The following is a 12,181-nucleotide window of genomic DNA, read 5'->3' on the forward strand; positions in this document are numbered from 1 at the left end:
CTGTAGCTGGAGCGGTGAAAACAGATTCTCACCTGGCGGGTGGGACTCCAGGGGGGAGAAAAGAAGGCGTCGCCCCGCAGGACCTGCATGGCTTCGGTGACTCAGTAATGAGCAGCGTGACAAAGACGCTCCACCCGCTGTGATGTCACCCCCCCACACACACACGTTCCGACTGGCAGGGGACAAGCCGCGTGCCTAATTTTGGTCTGTACGGAGAACCGGACTGATCCAGAACCTCCTTGGACGAGTCGGCGGCGTCGAGCACGGCGTGTTCCCAGCGTCCTCCCTGCTGGACGGGGTTATTCCCGTCTGGCTTCCAAACGGAGCTGTGGCTTCACGTCCCCGGCAGATCCTTAAAGGGACATTCCAGAATTTACAAGTGGAAAGTGGGACAGAAATGTTTTTACCCGCGTTGCCCTGTTTCGTATGTTCACATTAATTATGAGCTGGATGTCATGATGGTGACGCCACGTCCGCCATGTTCCACTCTGAACGATGTTGGTGTGTGTGTGTGTGTGTGTGTGTGTGTGTGTGTGTGTAAAACCAATTCTGTGCTCACGTTTGTCATATCACCACCATCACGAGAAGCTCAACATTTTGATTTGTCGGTGTGATGAATATTTTATATTTGTGTAATAAAACAACACTAAACCAGAAATGTTCAGCCCTGTAGGACCATTTTTAGGGCCAGTGGTGGTTTAGCGGTTAAGGAAGTGGCCCCGTTATCAGAGGGTTGCCGGTTCAAATCCTGATCTGCCGAGGTGCCACTGAGGTCCCCTTGATGAAGGTCCCGTCCCCACACACTGCTCCCCGGGCACCTGTCATGGTGCCCACTGTCACCAAGGGTGACGGTTAAATACAGAGGACACGTTTCTCCGTGTCACCGTGTGCAGTGTCTCACAATGACAATTTTATTGGTAATCAGTGGCAGAAGTCTGGCTCTGTGCACTAATTGGCTGTGTTGTTGCTAATTAACCAATCGGCTGCCAGGGTGCCGGGCCATGTGACTGCTCTGCTTCTCCTGCCGCCGTGACGCACGCCCCCGGTGTCGAGTTGTGGAGTTTGACTCACCGGATGAGTCACGCCGGCATCTGTCTCAACACGCAGACGGAGGGACATTTTTCACCGCGTGGAACGTAAACAGCGACCCGCTCAACAACAATCGTGCCGGGAGCGCGGCCCGGCGAGCGTTGTTCCGACCCACCTCGGATAAACTCCCCCTGAGGTCACATCCTGTCATTCAAGCCACCGAGGCGAGCTGGACGGCCCTGCATGTCAGAACATCATAATAGGAAGCGTTAAAAGGCGCCCGCAGCCGTCAGCAGTTTGCGTGCAGCACTTCATGTGATTGATGGGCGTGGAACAATGCGCTCACAGCGGCCTGCTGTTCTTCCTCCGTCCCAAAGGTCTCCGGGTCCACCAACCTGAGAAAATCTTCATCGGTGGGAATGTGATGGGAAGAATGGCCTGTTTTCTTTCCATTAATGTAGAACGTCGACCCGCCTCCTCTGACCAGAACTAGAGTTGGAAAGTTGGAATCTTGGATTCACCGTATTATTTAAATCTGGTTGTACAGGCCTGAGCGGAACTATCCTGCTCATCTGAGTGACGTCATGTGATCTGACCTGGGCGGAGCTTGATTTTCACCTCGTTCAGTTGCATCATGTCTCATGGCAACGGGATCCGGTTCGCTTTGTAAAGGCGACGCCCGCGTAAATAAATACGAATGAAATAAATACGGTTCCTCTGGCTCCGCCCCCGCCCTGCACATGGTAGCTGGAGGTGCCCTGCTTTCACGTGGTCACGCTGGCCTCCACAGACTGATGATGATGATGATGGTGAGGATGAGGAATTACCGAGAGCTCGTGATCAAGCCTGGACTAAATGGGGCCGGACGTGTTACGGCGTTCCTGTAACTCCTGTACTCCTGGGGTGACGGACTTAATCTCCACCGCGCCACAGAACAGTGGGATTTGCTGCAGTTATTAAAAAGTCGCCCCTGCTGAGATGTCATTTTTTATGAACCCTGCCAAGGTCACATTTGTCCGCCGGTAATATGATGATCCGCTGTAGATCGCTGTCATCGTGAGTTCATTAATTGGTCGGCCCAAATCCGGATATAATTGGGCGGATTTGGGGATCTGTATTAATGAATTTATATTAGAGGGTGGGCGGGCCTTTACACACGTCCCTAGTAAAGTGTCCGTCCCCCGCCGCCTGTAACGTGAGGACCTGGTCTCCTGCCTGAATAAAAGCCCCGCGGGACTCCGACCGGCAGGCCGCCGCGTTCATTGGAAATAAGACTCCTCCCATTTTACACTCGTTTGTCTCCATCACTTCCTGAGCGCTACAAGCTGCTAAACGCCGAGCTGGTACCACATCCCACTTTCTATCCCCGTTTTCTGTCATTTTCATCTTTTTGTCTGTATAAGATTTGGTTATGTTTTATAATGTCGTCCAGACTCACATACTTTTCCAATAAACGTGATTCTGAAAGGCTGCTAGAGGGTGTGTGTGTGTGTGTGTGAGTGTGTGTGTGGGGGGGGACAGGTGGTCAGCTCTGACTTGACAGCAATTAGGCGTCCAAAGCTGTACTGGAAATGCAGTCATTAGCAACGGTCCACACACCCTCACACAGTGGACACAGAGACGACCTTCTCAGCGCTCACACAGCTTGGTGGACACGAGCTTTAGTGTGGACATGTACATTCTTATCCTGCCTCTCAAAGGCCTCTGATGCTTGATTGATTCGGTTTTGGACCTCATTGTCAATGCTGTGGTCATATTTTACAGGCACACACACACACACACACACACACACACACACTGTAACATCCATCTGAAGTCCAGATCTGACTCCTCACGATTCACACTGATTCAGACCTGAATCATTTTCAGCACAGACAGCTAGAGATCTTCTGGGAATGGAAAACATCACCAACAAAGGATTTATCATGCGACAAAAATCACCTGCAAGTCCCCCCAACTCTGGCGTCCCTGGAATCAGGGACGTCTGTCTGGTTGGTTGTACCGGCGTCCACGACTGTGGTCTGGGTCGCATCAGATCAAAATGCATTTGAATTGTTATACAGCAGTAATAATAATGACTCGGATCAGCCCTGAATCCTCGCCTGCACATAACAAGTCCCCGGAGGCGCCCCGCCCCGGCCGACCACCTCAGGGCTTTTCGCCAGTAATTGCCACCCTCTCCCCTGTTCACTAATTAGAGCGACAGGCCTTCCCCTCGCCGTGGAAACGGAGAATATTTGTCCCCGAGGAGCTGGAACCCTTCAGGAAGGTCAGGAGGTCCGAGTGAAGGTTCACGTCTGCTGTTGATGCATTTATTTACTTTGTGTTTGGTGGCGACCGCAGTCTCATATGACCTCTCGTGCGCGGTGCAGTTCCCCTTTCGGGGGACGCCGTCCCCCTGCAGCGGCTCCCGCTGGGTCCTCCCGGCCTCGTACAGGGTACCTGCCTCTCATCTGATCTGTGCTTCCAGGAAGACGCGGTTATGGATATTGTGCTGGAATAACTATAATAAATAGACTTTAATAGTTTAATATTACTAAACAGTAAATGGGCAGGAACGACAACTTAGAAGAATAATGATGAATATTATTCCTATTAAACTACATCCTGTGCCTTGTTTTCCGTGTTTTTCCGAACCTTTGTGAAGTGAATCGATACAAATCCCCCGGTATTCCGTGCTGTTCCGCTTATTGGCCGCTTCTAAGAATAACCGGCCCCGCTAATCGGAGGAACGGGGGCCGGCTTGGGGGTACATGCCTTTGCACATGGAAGCACAATTTAAAATGTCCCTCGCAGCCCGGCCGCCTAATTCCCTGGCTGCGTGCCTCCTCCCGTCCCCCCAATTAGCACCGGACCCCCTCCTGTGGGCCACAGCGCGGCACAGCCAGGTCCACCGGCGCCGGGTTCTACCTGTAGCACCCGTCTGAAGAGCAAATTCTCGTCTGATGTATACATCAGAAGTGTCCCATGGAGGGACGTTCATCTGAACGTGTACCTGGTAGTGGGCGTGGTCTGACGTATTGACAGGAGGGGGTTTAAACTGTCCAAAATGAGGAAGTGCGGGGTGTGACAGCCGTCAATCATGTCGACATGCCCCTCCCCTTTTAAACGGCGTTCATAAGAACGTCATCACAAGTTTATCTTCTGGGTCAGAAATAATGGATCGTTCCAGCCACAGAGTCCCAGGTTCAAACCCCACTCACTACCATCGTGTGTCCAGGGGGGGACTGGCGCTCTGGATAAGGCCGTCTGGTAAATGAAATTCCACTTCCTACCTGCTTACACACTAATACCCATCAAAATTAAGCCACAGAATGAAAAAATGCCACGTTCTCCCAGAAGAAGTTAACGGGTTAACAGGTTAACGGGTTAACGGGTTAACAGGTTAACGGGTTAATAAGCCGTGAACCCACAGAGGCTGAATGCAGCACATTCCTGAGCGTGAACGTAACGTACAGAACGGAGAGACGACGCGGTCATCACACCTGCAGAAGAAAAGGAGCGTTGGGTCTGATGAGAAGGTCAGAGTTGGAGTTGTAGAGGAGGAGGAGTTTGGTCGGGTTTCCTGGGAAGTGGGAGCGGGAATTGGTGTCAGCGCGGCACAACTGCTGCTGTGAGGAACGAATGGAACTGCAGAGGGAGAAAAAACAAAGAGGAGGAAGGAAACGCAGGCAAACACACACTCTCTCTCTCTGGCCCACTTGTTTTCCTGGAGCGCGGTGTTGTTTTCACTCAATGGGAGCCATGTGGTGACGGAGCGGCTCGGGTATCCAGCATGGCGGAACAAAAACAGAGCGCTAAGAACATTAATAACATTAATAACATCATCTGGGCCTGCAAACAACACACACACACACACACACACATAGGAAGTGAGGGCGACACACACTCAGTCACAAGATGCGTGCCAAGCCCCACACCACGCCGGCACCACCCGCCCAACCATCCCCCGCGGCACGTGTAGTCCTCACCGCGAGTCCTGCGGAACCGTCTCCACCTCCAGGTCCTACGTGGCCGCCCGGTTCCTCGCTGCGCACGGTGAGCGGTCCGGCGGCCTGGAGCGAATTTCACTTCTCCACCGCGGCCCCGCCGACCCCGGCGGCGTAACCAAGAAACTGCCGAGTCATTAACTGGCGGCTGATGAAGAAATCTCCCGAACTTCCCCTGAAACGCACGCGGCAAGCACCTCGGAATCTGCTGTGGGACTCAACACTCCAGGTCAGGGGTCGGTGCTGCCGAGACGAAGGCCTCGTTTGTGGTCACCGTGCCGGGCGCCATGTTAACATAGTTTATACCGCTGGACCCCCCATGACTGCTTTTGAGGGATTTTCCTGCTTAACTTGGTTAAGTTCCCAATAGTCGTACAAAATAGTCTATTACAAATCTTTAGATGATTTCCATTCTAATATGACGCTGTAAGCAGAAGAAGACCGAGCTGAGCAAATTACTGCTAGTTTTAGTCTTCACAAACCAAACATGGACCAAATTAAAGCGTTTTTCATCTGAACTGCAGGACGATGATGAAGTTTCTGCTGCATTTTTTAAAAAGCGCCATGATTCTTCTCACTTCTTCTCTAAACTAATGACAAATAAAGGCCAATAAATCCTGATAGATGAGGGAAGGCAGGTCCTGATGTCAGCAGCATTGTGACCTGTACAGAGCTTTCTGGGTGGGTGGGGCTGGGATAGTGAGGGGCGTGGCTTTCTGGCTGTCCTCTGTCTTTGGGTGTCAGAGGCACCTCCACCTCGTCTTCTGCTGGATGGTGATGGGGATGAACACACCTGCAGATCTCAGCACCTGTTGTTCCAGATGAAGTCCTTCCAGGAGTTTTCTGTTATGGCCGGTGGCACGAATGCCGAAGTTTTTATTTCACTTGGAACTTTGAGAAAATGAAACTCTTAAACGTGATGGAGGGCGAGATCTGAGGACATGGAGAAAATAACCTTCTACAACGCCTCAGTCTACATCGAAGCTTCATCTGTAGCATCATCAGATGAGCATGAAACCCAGATCAGGCCTGACACCTTCCACAGAATTGGAAAAAATCCTCGGCTCGTGGTCAAGCTGTTCTTGATTTACTCTCCCAAGAAAAGAGATCATCATAAAGTGCTGGAGACACCATGGGTCGGTTGAGGATGGTCAGAAGGAGCACGCGGCTCATTACTGGAATCTAAGAAATCCCTGAACCTACTTAAAAACGACCCAGACCGGATTTCATTTCACAGACTGTCTGAGAGAAGAAGAGGAGACTCCACTCAACGTTTCAACATCGTTTATGTACACGTATGGCTTCATACAGCGGCAACACATTCTGGTCTTGTATCGAAGTACAAGCGCATCAGGCTTTTATTTTACACAGAAGGTGTCAAATCAGCGACAGCACGGCATTTCATTCCATCCTTGTCTGGTACACAATCACATTGCACACTGAATTATAGCATCTGATTATCTGAAAATCGATTTCATTTCTGTATATAAGTTAAGAAATGTAACAGTTTTTTTTTAAATAAGTCTTTACCACTTATTTCCCTCTATGAGGAGCTTTTATAAAATGTAAGGTAAAAGTGCAATATTGAAATTTATATTTTTCTTCTATAAAAATTGGTCCAAAATTCACCATAAGAACACAGATCATCCGGATAATTAATATTTCCAATTTTCATTTAGACAATACATTTTAGACAATATATTTTGCCGTATTTTTTTTATGTTTTTTTTTTTTTACATCTATTTTCCTAAAAAGATTCGCTGCTAAATACGATAATAACAGTATCAGTTTACAAAAGCATCTACCCTCTAAATATACTTCATATATTTCTTTTTTCAAATAACTATGTGAGCACATATCTGTGGCAATGACAGGACATGAAACATTTTATAATCAGTAAAAGAAAGAGACACAGATGTGAAGATGCATAGGTGAAGCGTCTCCGCGTAGCTGTGACCTGCACGTTCAATTCACCCCAAACAGTGCCTACCCACGATGCACTGCTGCCTACACGCCTTCCTGAACGACAGCTCCCATTTATACCGGGTCACGTCTCTTTGGGTGCATCGCAGGTAGACAGACTGAACGTCATACTGCCCTGAGACGCCGAGACCAGTGTCCCGGTGTAAATGGGGTCAAAGGGTCAGTCTACCGCCCCTGAACCGTTTCTCATGTAGCTGCGCACTATATACAAAGCTTCATCTGGATCAGGCAAAAGGGGGTCAGAGGTCGAAGGTCATGGGGGAAACTGCGGAAAAGTTACAGGGAGAGGGAATCAGAGGAGTACAGCGTCCGAAGGTCTCAGTGCCGTCGAGAGGGACGTCTACATGTACAAGCGCTCTACCCACCCCACGCCACGCCACTCCACGTCTCCTACAGCAACATAAATTAGAAAAAGAAGAGGAGGGGACGGGGAAAAGCCCTCCAGCCTCAGCGCTGCCCGGCCAGCTGTTTTCAACCAGCAGTCTGGATCTACTTGATAAGACTTGATAAAAATGTTTTTTAAAAAAGGCCTTTGTGGGGTTTTTCGGGCTCAAAGATTCATCAAAATGATGCATCGTGATGATGCGACTGTACAGAATTTGCAGGAAAACCAAAGCGTAACATTAGGAATAAAAATCTCACGTATTTTTAAATGCTTTTCAATGCGCGTATACATATTCATATATATATCTTTACGTTCATATATATACAAAACAAGAGGAATCGGCCCTACAGAGATGCGTCAGCTGAAATCCAGTTTCTGGGTTCCCGATAAAAAAGGAAAAACTGCCCTGATTGCTTTCATTATGTAAACGGCTTGGACTCGACTCCGTAAAACGCTCGTTCATGTAGTTCGTTGTAATACGAAGAACAGAGAAGCGAGGTGACGTAGCGCCGCCTGAGCGCTGCGACTGGCTCCGTGATGATAGTATTACATGCAACTTCATCCCCTATAAACAGGCTGGATGTTCCAGTTCTCCTTCCAGATATATAAACGTGGCTGAAGGACCGGTGAGAAGAAAGGCCACGGTGGGAAATATAGCATTTAGATCAACACGTCCACTCACAATTCAGAATTAGCATTTGTGTAAAATTGGGGTGTGTGCACGTGTGTGTGTGTGGCCGAGTACACAACTGATATTTACAGTCAAATGCAACCAGAAGGCAACAGATTGGTACGCGCTGATTTGGCTCCGGCACTCAAAGGTGAAGAGTTTGGCACTTGAGTTTCAACTTGGTGTAAATGGCGTCATGGTGTTCATGTCCTCCCATGGCCTGGACGAGTGTGTCCTGCAGCCACGGCCGAGAGGTGAGATCTTTGGGTGGATGAGCATGGCGGCCAGTTTTCATTCCATGATGCATAAAGGTCCGTCCTGAAACAGAGAGAAATATGTGGAGTTGTGTCAACATCTGCTGGCGTCTACAAACTGGTCAGTTCCAAAAATATGTGATACCATATGATGCTGGTATTAGCAATGGGCCCGGCCGATCTTTAGAATCTGTTTAGAATCAAAAGAGCGTCCTGTCCTATGGTGGTAGTAGCCTAGTGGGTAACACACTCGCCTATGAACCAGAAGACCCGGGTTCGAATCCCACTTACTACCATTGTGTCCCTGAGCAGGACACTTAACCCTAAATTGCTCCAGGGAGACTGTCCCTGTAATACTGATTGTAAGTCGCTCTGGATAAGTGCGTCTGATAAATGCTGTAAATGTAAATGGTACGATATTTATAATTCATACCAAGCACAACTACGACTCTGTATTATCTTCATTAGAGCAGATTAAACCAAAATAAGAACGCTATCCAACCCCTGAATTCTTTACCATCTCATCTGCACTCATCTGTATTCTGTAACAGTAATAAATAAATCCTAAATCAACATTATATAAAGCTGACAGTATTTCAGTTGACTTTGATAACTGTTCCGTCTCCCCATCTCAGCAGGTCAAGAGTTCAATCTCTTATCAACAACTTTCCTAGTCTGCATGCGGTCACCTCCGTAATATCAATCTCCTCCGTCCCTCCCTCAACCACCAAACCGCTGCCACTCCCTAATTAACCATCTAACCATGTCTGTCTGAGCTCCTTCTCGTACCCTCAGACCATCCTCTCTGGCCATCACGCCAGAAGTAGAAATTCCTCCTCAGAACCCATCTGTTCAGGTGCACTTCCTCCCTCGGAGTCACTGATTTGTAGTATATTAATCCTGATTTATTACGCCTCATAATCTTGTCTTTTACTGTAGTTTCGCTGTGTGTTGTACTGTGGATGAATAGAAATGCCTATAAATTGAATGTAAACCCATTCGCCACCGCGCCTCACACCCGACCATCTGAAGGTCTAACCACGACCCCGCAATCTGTTACTGCTACGCTGCTCACTGCACAGTCTGTGCACAATGCACGACAGGATCTGTAGCCACTGGCCCTCCACGTCTGTCTCTTACATTCTCCTTCAACATAGTGTTTTAGCACGCTTACTTTTCTTTTATTCTATTTTATTCATTTCTATAACTATTACTTTAACTATGCGTGTCGAAAAGGAGCGCTTCAGGATACATTTCACTGTGCGTCGTACTGCTATAAATATACACGGGACAAATAGAAATGTTGAATGTTGAACCCGTCTCTCCCTCCGTCTGCTCTCACTCTCGTCTCATTACTTTGGTTTCTTTATCTGGAAACTAAATCTGTTAAAAAACGGAGCACAATGGTCGCCTTCAGAGGAAAATGATTCAGGAGAGGGTGGTTCGCCAAGTGGTCCCTCCTGAACTCCAACTGAAATGAGAAACGAACGAATCGTTTGGGGAAGGGATTCGGTTCAGTGCGTTCGTTTAAAAGACTCGTTCTTTTGAACGAATCGTTCCCGAACGCCAACACTAATTGGTACACTGTGGTTGAACACATGGGTATTGCTGCTGTGATATAAAATATACTAAACTAGACATGGATGATGCGGAAACTCCTTCAAAGGCCCTGAATTTTTTTGCTCAATTATTAATTCAAAACTTTCTCTCGTTTAGAGCTGGTTCCCATTCCAAACTCTATAGTGACCAAATATGTACCTCCAGATGTTGGCACCAGCCAATACCAATATAATCCTTCATATTTAGTGTATCTCTAGTTTTCTTGTGCAGTTCTTTACAATTATTCATCATCCTAGATGCCTGTACTGCTGCAGCCTTCACCGAACCATCTCGTTCGCCTCTGGATTTTGGTATTTAATTACTTGGAGCAGAAGGAAATCAGAAATACTGACACTATTGTAGAGCAGCATGTTGGTTGAATGACGTAATGTTAGATGTCTTCTCGTCGAAAGTGTGACCGACAACTTTCACCCCTGGAACGTCACAAGAACCTCAGGTGCCCACTGCTCACCAAGGGTGATGGTTAAATACAGAGGACACGTTTCACCGCGTCACCGTGTGCTGCGCTGCAGCGTCTCACAATGACACACAAACACAGGCGCAGTACCTGCATCTAGTATCTCATTTTAAAAAGCAACTGTGGTACAACAGTCAGTTCAGACGCAAGCAGAAGACACAACTATCTCACCTGCCCGTCCTTTAGCCAGACACCCAGCTGTGTGTGGTGGTCTTCACGCCGTGGACGAACCCCTGCTGAGTAACCATGGGCTCGAAGTTAAAGTCCAACGAGTCTCCGTCCATCAGGGTTTCGTTCAGGATGGTCTCTACATCGCACTCGAAGCGCTCGATGGACATCCCGTCCAGGTCACTGGGCAGCTTGTCCGGGTGTGGTGGCTGCAGGATCCTCCTGGGCGGCCGTAGCCGTTGGGAGAGTCATGCAGTAGCTGGGCAGAACCCCGTCCCCTCCGCCCATGTGGACAGCTGGGTTGAAGGGGAGGGGCATGGAGGTTTTGACCGTTCCCAGGCGGCCCATGCTGTTTAAGGGCAGCATGGTACGGCCATTCATGGCGACCGAGGTTGGGGGCGCCTGGGCGTGCACCACCCTGTGGGGAGCCATGGTGTGGCCACCGCTGCCCGCATCTCGCCGCGTCCATGCTGGCGCCAGTCCCGCTCCCGCTGACGCCGCTGGCATACGGGGGCAGCATCCGCCCGCTGCCAGATCCTCCTGGCTGGGTCACCACCGTCTCCACCGAGGGCAGCAGGTCTCCGTGTGGCTCGTTGTCGGACGTCAGCAGCTCCTTCAGGAGGCCCGTCTGGCAGCCATACGGGCTCAGGCTCTCCCCCACTGGCTGCATGGGCATGGGGACAGGTTCTGTCCATACAGGCACTGCTGCTGCTGGGACTGGCTGTAAGGGGGGTACCCGGGGCTGGCCTGCATCATGGTGGAGGGAGAGGACTGCGTGGAGCTCTGGGAGCCTCCCCCGACCCCGACCTGGGCGGGGGTTGGGCGACAGCAGGTGAGGTTGTCAGCAGGTTCTCCAATGACGTTCTCGGCGCTGTGTGGATGGGGTGGCCGATCTCGGAAAGGCTGGGCAGCGTGGCGCCGATCTTGGGCCCAGAGGGACCAGAGTACACCATGTGCATGTCGTCACCAGCCAGGTCCTCCTGCTCGGGCATGAAGGGCGACAGGCGGCCGTGAGCGTGCTGGCGTTGGAGCTGGTGCGCTGGCGGAAGCCTTTCCAGGCGTCCAAGTCGTCGTTGCGTGGGAGTTGGGGCTGCCGGGCCAGTTGCTTTCAGCCGCCGCCTCGGACGCGCCCGGCAGTGCATCTGTGGGGGCAGAACGGGGCATGAGAATGCCCCGGGCGCGGGAACGGAGCGCTCTCCAGGACCGCCTACCTTCTTCTTGGCGGCCCGGCCGCGGCTCTTGGCGAACTTGCTGTTGTTGTCCATGGAGGCGGCCCGGCGGCGAGGGACTTGCCGTTCTTGCCCCTTCCGGGTTGAGCATCCACCAGGAGATCTTTCCCGTCCCCTCGTTCTGCACTCGGATGAAGCGGCTGTGGAGAGACAGGTTGTGCCGGATCGAGTTCTGCGAGAGAGGAGGGTCAAGACTTATACGAGAACCCCGAACGCGGTGCAGACAGGAAGTGGGCGCGTGGGGGGTCTGCGGCGGCGTGACTCACTTCCTGAATCTGCTTCCCAGCTCCTACCCACCCAAAACCAGACAGCCGGGGTCCGGTTTACATCATTTAACACCGGCGTTGTACTCCACATTCCGAACCGCTGAAGAATAACACACACACACACACACAAC

The 12,181-nt window shown here is 50.3% G+C and overlaps 1 pseudogene; it reads right to left on the reverse strand.

Moving 5' to 3' along the window:
• Positions 1-7,939: 7,939 nt before the first annotated feature.
• LOC114802150 (forkhead box protein O1-A-like) overlaps positions 7,940-12,181 on the reverse strand; it is a 13,059-nt pseudogene continuing 8,817 nt past the window's right edge.

This window comes from Denticeps clupeoides, chromosome 13 (genome assembly GCF_900700375.1).
Source record: "Denticeps clupeoides chromosome 13, fDenClu1.1, whole genome shotgun sequence".
Taxonomy (NCBI): Eukaryota; Metazoa; Chordata; class Actinopteri; order Clupeiformes; family Denticipitidae; genus Denticeps; species Denticeps clupeoides.